This window comes from Macadamia integrifolia, unplaced genomic scaffold, assembly GCF_013358625.1.
Source record: "Macadamia integrifolia cultivar HAES 741 unplaced genomic scaffold, SCU_Mint_v3 scaffold1841, whole genome shotgun sequence".
NCBI lineage: Eukaryota > Viridiplantae > Streptophyta > Magnoliopsida > Proteales > Proteaceae > Macadamia > Macadamia integrifolia.
The window spans coordinates 55,725-64,251 of NW_024868379.1; the positions used below are offsets into that span (position 1 = coordinate 55,725).

Consider the following 8,527-nt stretch of genomic DNA (forward strand, 5'->3'; position numbering starts at 1 on the left):
TTTTTTTAATACCTTCTTCTGAAATGAAATGTTAGTCGTCTTTCCTTTTCCTTCTTTTTGTTTTTGGGAGAATATCTTTTCCTGAAATGCTTGTTACATGGAGCAAAACTGCTGTTTTGTACAACATAATGATGTATACAAGGTTGGAACATTGTGTTTCAAATCATGGTGCCAATTAGGAAGCACCAGACGACAGACTCCACTAAAAGAAGAGTCTATGGAAGACAAAAGTCTAACCTCTCAGTTTAGATCATTTTAATTTCATATTGTAAAAGAGAAGACCTAATAGCCTATTCCCTAGGTTTGCATCAGTTCACTAAATCAAAAAGCACCATAAAATCCATAAATAAGTATATTAACATCAATGGTTTGAGTTAACACCCCAGGTTCGTGATGATAAAAGCACAATATCAATAAAAATGATCTATTGCAATCCATAGTGCAGATCAGTCTATACCATATATTAAAACATTGCATACCTAAACAATAAGAATGGTAAACACATACTCAATCAAGCAAAAAAGGAAATTTGAGTGCACAAAATTTTCCATGGTGTGACGAAAATGGGATTGCTATAATAAATTGTTAAATGTGACATTCATCTGCATGGGAACATAATTATTTGAAAACAGTAGCTGCAACACAAATGAATCATCCTTCGTTTATCATATGTACTGATGCTGCATTAATTCAGGAATTTGGAATCTTTCCCCTCCAAAAACTCACATAATGACAAATGGAAGCATATCAAACTGTACATGATGAACGAATTCATAACTTCCAGTATTAGATAGCAAGCTAGATGTGAAATCTTACACGGTGGCATGATCCCGCAAGCAGTTTTATGAAGCCAGTCACTGAACTTCGACATACAAGAGAGTTCAGAGAATGAGCTGCTCCATATCTCTTCTATTTCCCCATGATTTGCCATGTCCAGACACTCTCTCTTCTTGATCGTCATATGGGTTTACTCTAAAACTCGAACTTGCCTCCACAGTATCTAAATAGCCTGCCTTTCAGTCAGGAACTGTTCCCAGAATACATCATTCACCCGGCCCCGAGTTGCTGAAGGCCCTTGATTATTAGATGGGACCTCAAAAGAAGATGGCTTGGGTGTATCACCATTATTAATACTTCTGGTCTTTGTAGCAACTATAAGATCAGCTTCTTTACCATTGGCGCTAAACCTCAAATCAGTTGAATTGCCAATTTCAGGACCTAACTGGGAAATTCTAGATGAATAATGATGTCTGTCCAATTGCAATGCACAAGAAGCAAGTGTTAGATTTAAATGGCAGGAGATGGGACCATCACCTTCTTCAGCAGAATTCAAACTATCCTGCAAGCAAAGCAACCCTGAGTTATCATTTTCTCTCACTTGTCTTGACAAAGTTGCATCCTTTTTCAGTGCAAAAGATGTTCCAGCGTCTGAAAGGTCTAATGTTTCAGAAGTAAATGAAAGACCTTCCATTCTAACATGGATAGCTCTTACTTCTCCTGCTGACGTTCTCCTCTGTGAACTCTTCTCATCTTCATTGGAGCTCTGTGCACTTGGATAAACCATGTTACTATCTGAAACAGCTGGTGACAGTTCAAGTGTCAATTTATCAAAGAAATCATGGTGGAATGTATGGCCAATCTCAGGTTTGGAACTATTGCTGTGGTTGTCAAAAAGGGAATTATCTGGAACTTCTTCACAGCACTCAACATTAGGTAATCTTCTTTTCTTGTTTACTGCAGAGAAGTCCACAGACGATCCGGCCATTCGAACAAGATGTTCCACAAAATTTGGATTTTTCACTGCCTTTTCTAAGTAGGTCATCATCCTGAGCTGTCTCTGCTCCATATCCTGTACCCTTCTCCCCACATCTTCCAACTGAACCCTCATCCCAGATTGCTGCTGTCTAGATCTGCAAAGATTACCCCAAAGAGCAGTCTTCTCTTGTGACAGCTTCTCAATCTCTTCCTCCATTGCCGCTCTTTCGGCATCCCCTCCAGAGCCTTGAGGATGACTGTGGCTATGAATAGGTTTCTTGCGATGAATATTCTTAAGAAGATGCTTATGATCCTTCACAAAATCTTCATTAGCAAACTCCCATTTCTCCATGTCAATCTTCCGGAATCCCTAACAACAGAATAAAGACAAATCAGTTCTCAATTCAGTTCAATTATTCTGAATCCAGCACTCAATTTCCCACAATAATAAATTCAAAAGATTAATTTTTGGCCTATGCCCTCAAATACTACAAATCCAACTTACTTAAGATTTGAAGAAAATTTTAAGCAGATACATTTCAGAAAACCTATAGTCAAAGGAAGAAGGGAACTGGGCCACCAGAATAGCCTGCGGTTCCCCTTTTTGGAACCTTGCAGTTTAACTGACCTTAGGTTAGGCACGTGTTTTCTGGTCACTCAAACCAGAATCGTGGGGCACGTTTTTAGGTGTTTTTATTTGTTTGTTTATCTTTTAATAACTTAGTTGTTTTTAGACTCCCATTAGAATAGAACCCTATCTTATCTACTTGTAATAGTTGTTCAACTAGAAAAGTTACTTGTAGCTTTCGAACACTCCCACTGGTTGGAGAGTTTCCTTAGAGTTTGAGATTATTACTCAACTCTATCTCAAGTCTATATATTTGTAAGAACCTAAGGTCTCCCCCCATGATTTTTATGAATAATAAAGATATTGGCTTTTGCTATATGGAGCTGTGAGAAACAGATTCAGCTACTGTGAGAGACATGGCACCTCAGTGGGACTCTGAGATCAACTGGAGGGAATCTGATCAAGGTGGAAAATCTGATCAAATCCCCTTCCCTTCCTTCTTCTTCTTCTTCCCTAAGGTGACAAGTACAGCCCTGCTAAGTTAGTTTCTTCCCTTAATTTCTGTTGAGTTACTAAAGGTTTAATATTACTGAATATTGCAAGAGGTAAGGAACAATTAGTTTCAGATTGCTATTAATTATATATCTGTTAACACAACCTGCAACTCCCCTGTTTTGGATGTATTTTGTCGCAAATAGAGATCATCATCCAGGGACATCCAACCCTTAGAATTTACCTGAGACTTGGAGGAGTTCTTCCATACTAAATGAGTTGTTCAACCAGACTTCAGTCCTCCTCTGATCTGTTGATTGATTGATATCAATATATCATAGTTGAAACTACCCCACGGTTTTCCATGAATGTTGGATCATCACCAAACTTTAGGGTTAATTTACACTGATTGAAAGGTCTACTCGACGTGATTTGCAGACAGATCAGTTTTGGTAGATGGTGACATATCAGTGTTATCTAAATTCTCGTTTCTTTTGATAACTGCAACCCTACCTTGCGTTGGAATTCTGAAATCTATTGTTAGAGCTTTAGACTCCACTATTTTGGTATCAGAGCCATGGCTACTTTATGCTCTAATTCACCTGGTTATGGAAAAGAGAAAGTATCCAAGAAACAACTTGCTGATTTGATCAGAAGCTTATCCAATCGTATGTTTTCTTTGAAGCAACATGTGGATGCTTTGTCATAACCTCAACAGACTTCAGAAGATCGTAGTAGCTTAGCAATTTGCAGCACTAGCCACTTCTCAGAGTACACACTGGTTCCTTGGCAGAACGCTAGAGCTCCCACACCACAGGCATCACCAGTATCACTTGAAGATCACGTGAGGTCCTACTTTGACAACAATACTGGTTTCCTCTTAGTCGCAATGATGACTCAAAGAAGATAAAGCTTAATCCACATATATTCCTTGATTGGTTGAATGCTATTGACGATTACTTTGACTGGTACAAAATGATTGAGACACAGAATATGAAACTAGTCAAAACTAAATTAGTTGAGGAAGCAAGACAGTAGTGGAGACTACAACAGAGGACGTTTGACTGCATTAGTTGGGCAAGCAAGACAGTGGTAGAGACTACAACAAAGGATGCAAGATCGAGGCATGCCCCCTACTACTTGGCGTGAGATGAAGGCAATCTAAAGGGAAAGTATCTTCCACAATCTTTCATGAATCCCCTTCGAGATCAGCTGAATACACTAGGACAAGACACCTCACGGCCAGAGGTTAGATCCATGGCAGAATACACTGAAATTAATGCATATTGTTAGCATGGACAGGAGTTGAAGAAGTGACATACAATTGATGTCACGATATAAGCTTTGGTTATGGCCAAGGTTTAAAGTATCGGTGTGTATCATACCGTATCGGTATCAGTCATTATCGATACAATATTGCCGATATGGAAAATGAAAATTTTAAAATTCTTTTGTATCGTACCATATCATACGATACATACCGATACACAGTTGTCACGGTGCCAAGGTGAACCAAGGCATTGGAGGGTTGCCTAAGCGTTTAGGCAACAAGGCGCCTGCCTTAAAGGTAAACAAGGCGACCAAGTGTTATTTATTATTTTCACTCTTTTCTAACATTATTTAGTATGCTATATATACCTTGTATCATCAAAAATCAACATTAAGCCACATCCAATCATCAAAGATCCAAAAAAAAAAAAAAAATCAAAGATCAACACCAAGTCACATTAAGTGATAAAGAAATGCTCTTGTTATAAGTTTTATTGGTCAACTGATTTTATTTTTCATGAGACTTTCTGTATAAGGTATAGCACAAAACCACCTTTCCCACAAGTCAATATTACTTATTTGAGTTGTAATGACAAAGTTATGTTCCATTCAAACTTATTTTAAAGTGCACAAATACTGTTAAAATCGTCTAAATGAAAAAAATTTTAAAACATAATAAATAAATAAATGAATAAAAATAAAAAAAATTATTATTTTACCAAACTTTTGGTTTTTAGCAATGTTTTGCCATGATAAGATTTATAAAATTTTCAGAATTGAGAAAAAACCCCAACATTTGAAAGTTAAAAATTGCCCTTGTAACCAAAAATCCAATTTTTGTTTTTGGATTAGGGGGTTGGCTTTTTTATCCTTTTCAAATTTTATTTTTAAACTATTTTTATTGTATTCAAATAGGGGGTATTTGTTTATTTATGAATAATATCTTAAGTATATATAATTCATTTACTTAAATGATATTTGGCCATAAATAAATCAAAAAATATAAGGTGACACACAGTGCAATAAGGCTGCGGTTGCCTAGGACTCAAGTAAACCGCCTGGACGCCAAGGCAGCGCCTTGACAACTATGCCGATATATACCAAAACGTAGCGATACATACCGAAACAACATTTCCCCATGACTTTATATTTTCCATAAAGTATCATAGAGTATCGGTATAGGTACCGACACAGTACGATACGGTCATATAAGGGCAAAAAACTCTCTCAACAAAACACGACTTTTGGAGAGGGGTTTTTGTTCCAAAGTTACTGCTAGCTATTTTCTCTCTAACAAAAGTGAAAATTAAGATTAGGAATCCATATATTGGCCATAAACAACCAAGGAGCAAGGATTCAACCAAGGATTAAAGCAAGGATTCAAAGCCTCAAAGCCCTCAACTCAATTTTTTTGAAGGGCATATCACTTTTTTGGGTAAGTTCTTGCTATAACCCTTCTCTTTTTTTTTCAAATCTTGCTTATAATCCATGTTTTTTATTTCTATAACATGTATTTATGATCTAAATGCACATTGTGACCATGAATCAAAAGAAAATCATGATTTGAACTTAGATTCAAACTTTTTTCCCAAAAGAGTGAGAGTTTCAAAGCTTTTCTAATTTTCTTAGATCTATTACACATTGCTAATCCAAAATGTGTGAATATTTTATATGTTGAATACAAATAACAAATCTACGACTTCCAAAAAAAAAAAAATTTTGATTTTTCTCGAAAGTGTGTATTTTTTATTTTTCTATAATTCCACAAAAATTATTAACAATTAGGAAAAACACACCAAAAAAAAATTTAGAAAAATCAGCTCATTGTAGTAAGAAAAAAAAAACTATAATTTACTAAATCCATCACCAAGTCATGATCTTTTTTTATTGAACCGCTTTTTATCATTTTCCTACATTATGTCAAATTTTATTTTCTTAAAAAATAGTAGTTTATTAACTAAATGATCTTAAATTAGTTCAATTTGTTTTGATAATGATTAAAGTGCACCATACACATTGATATTGATATACTTATGTAGTTATGTTATGTTTTATCATTTTTCTACGTTATGTCAAAAAAATATTTCTAAAAAATAGTAGTTTATCAACTAAATGGTTTTAAATTAGTGCACCATGCTTTGCTAACTATTAAAGTGCATCATAGACATTGATATTGACATACTTATGTTATGTTTCATTATGTACCTTCTTAGGAAGATGGCGCCTAGAGGACGAACTAGGGTATTGAATGGGGTTTAGCTAAGAAAGTGAATAATAAATGATTGTGGACAAAGTGCAACTACTATGATGCCATCCACCTTGGGAGTGAAATTACCAAACATAAACAACACCTGGAAAGAGGGTTTTCTAATGTTGCCAAGTGTATAAAGTGACCGACTTGAGGGGAAGTAGAGATAAAGCGAAACAAGCTGTTGAAGATGAGGATAGGTTGGTTGACAATCTAAGGGATCCTGAGGATTACCAAGGATCCGATATGGAGGCAAAGGATAAAGATCAACAATTTGCACAAGCGATGCATGTGTTAAGAAAGGAAGCAAGAAAAAAAGAATGGAGAGATGAGAAGTTGAGAAGAAGTCAATCTGTAAGACCAGCACATGGTGGCCCGGTTATTGTTGAGCAAGGTGTTGGCTCCTCATGTTGTCCAAGTGTAGACAAAGGCAAGGTCAAGGCTTTTGTTGGCCTTAGTAGTTAGTAGAGCAGCCAGTGTGAAGGGCATGTTTGAAAATTTTATAAAGAGTGGTAAGAATAAGGGGAAAAGGAGCCCAAATATTAAAGACACGAGTCATGCACCCTAGAGAGAGAAGGATGAAGGGCAACAAAAGATTGAAGAGGGCTTTCAACCTAAGACATAGAACAAAAAGATTGGGAAAGCAATCTCCAGCTGGTTCCACATTTTTAGGATTCCACCACACAAAGCTAAATATTCATACTTCAAGGCTATGGTTACTCCATATTTAGGCCACTTAAAAGTTGTCAATGTGACGCCTAGGCATGGTGTGGTGGAATCATAGTTGACAACTATGGTGATCGGTGGAGTAGACCGACGAGGATGTCCATTATTAACTTCCTCGTATACTACAATAGAAAAATAATCTTCCATAAGTCTTTCAACGCATCTGAAGATATCAAGGACGCAATGTACATGTTCAAATTAATAGATTGAGTTGTGGATGAGATAGGACCAGATAATGTTTTCTAGATAGTGACCGATAATGCTGCAAATTTAAAAAAGGGCGGTATTTTGCGTATTTTGAAGTACCACACCCTATATTGAAAAACTTGTGTAGCCCACTGTATTAATTTGATGTTCAAAGGCATTGGTGAAATGCCCAAAGTGCATAAGGTGGTTTATGATACCAAGATGATCACCAACTTCACCTACAATCATAACTGGGTGTTGGCATTGATGAAGAAGTACCCAAAAGGTGACTTGGTGAGGCCCGCAGCAACACAATTTTGGAACGAATTACATTGCACTTGATAGTCTCAAAAACTAGAAAGAAGGGTTGCTTAAGCCATTTACCTCATCACCAACTTCACCTACAATCATAACTGGGTGTTGGCATTGATGAACAAGTACCCAAAAGGTGACTTGGTGAGGCCCGCAGCAACCATAGTTAGTAAATTCGGATTCGGGAATTATTCGGGCGGAGAATTATTCGAAATAATTCGATTGGTTAATTTAAGGATTCGGTCAAAAAAGCAGTCAAAAAAGCGAACAAAATAAAAATCAGAGTCGGAGTCGGATTCGGATTCGAGAATTATTCGATTAAAAAAAATAAAAGTCGGGCAAAAAATTCGGATATTATTGTTATAGTTTATTGTATATATTTTTATTTATCAAGTTATCAACTTGATTTGTATACTTAGAAAGAGAAAATTACTTTATACAATAAAGTAAAAAACTATGAAAAAATTGTCATTGAGCGATGGAAGCAATGGTTATTGTAATCCAATTTCTACTCATGAAATAGATTAGGCCCCAAAACAGTGAAAACAAGATTACAACTACAATAAAACAAATAAATAAATTGGCCACAAAAAATTTTCACTATCCTTGTGCCTGGATTCACAAGACCCATATTGCACTGAGACGCACTAATTTTTCAAAATTAAAGCAACAATATAAAAGAAGATTAATCGATACGGCGATATGAATCTGTCCTGGTCCCCCGGAACCTCAAATTATCCATCAAGGCTTGATATCTCCCCTATCTTAGGATGAACTAATGAAGTTATGAGAAAGAAATGAAACAAAAAGTAGATTCATACGATTGTTACAGAAGAATTAGGTGGAGAAAAAAGATGGGAAGGAGGCGGAAATTTGGGGGAGAAGAAGATGAAAAAAAAAACCATTTCAGTAGTGGGTACCGTGGGTTTGATATATGACGTTTTGTTTTTTTTTTTGTTTTTTTTTTTTTT

General features: G+C 36.1%; 1 pseudogene; it reads right to left on the reverse strand.

The window, feature by feature from the left end:
• Window positions 1-555: 555 nt before the first annotated feature.
• Window positions 556-8,527, reverse strand: part of LOC122064967 — a 13,484-nt pseudogene continuing 5,512 nt past the window's right edge.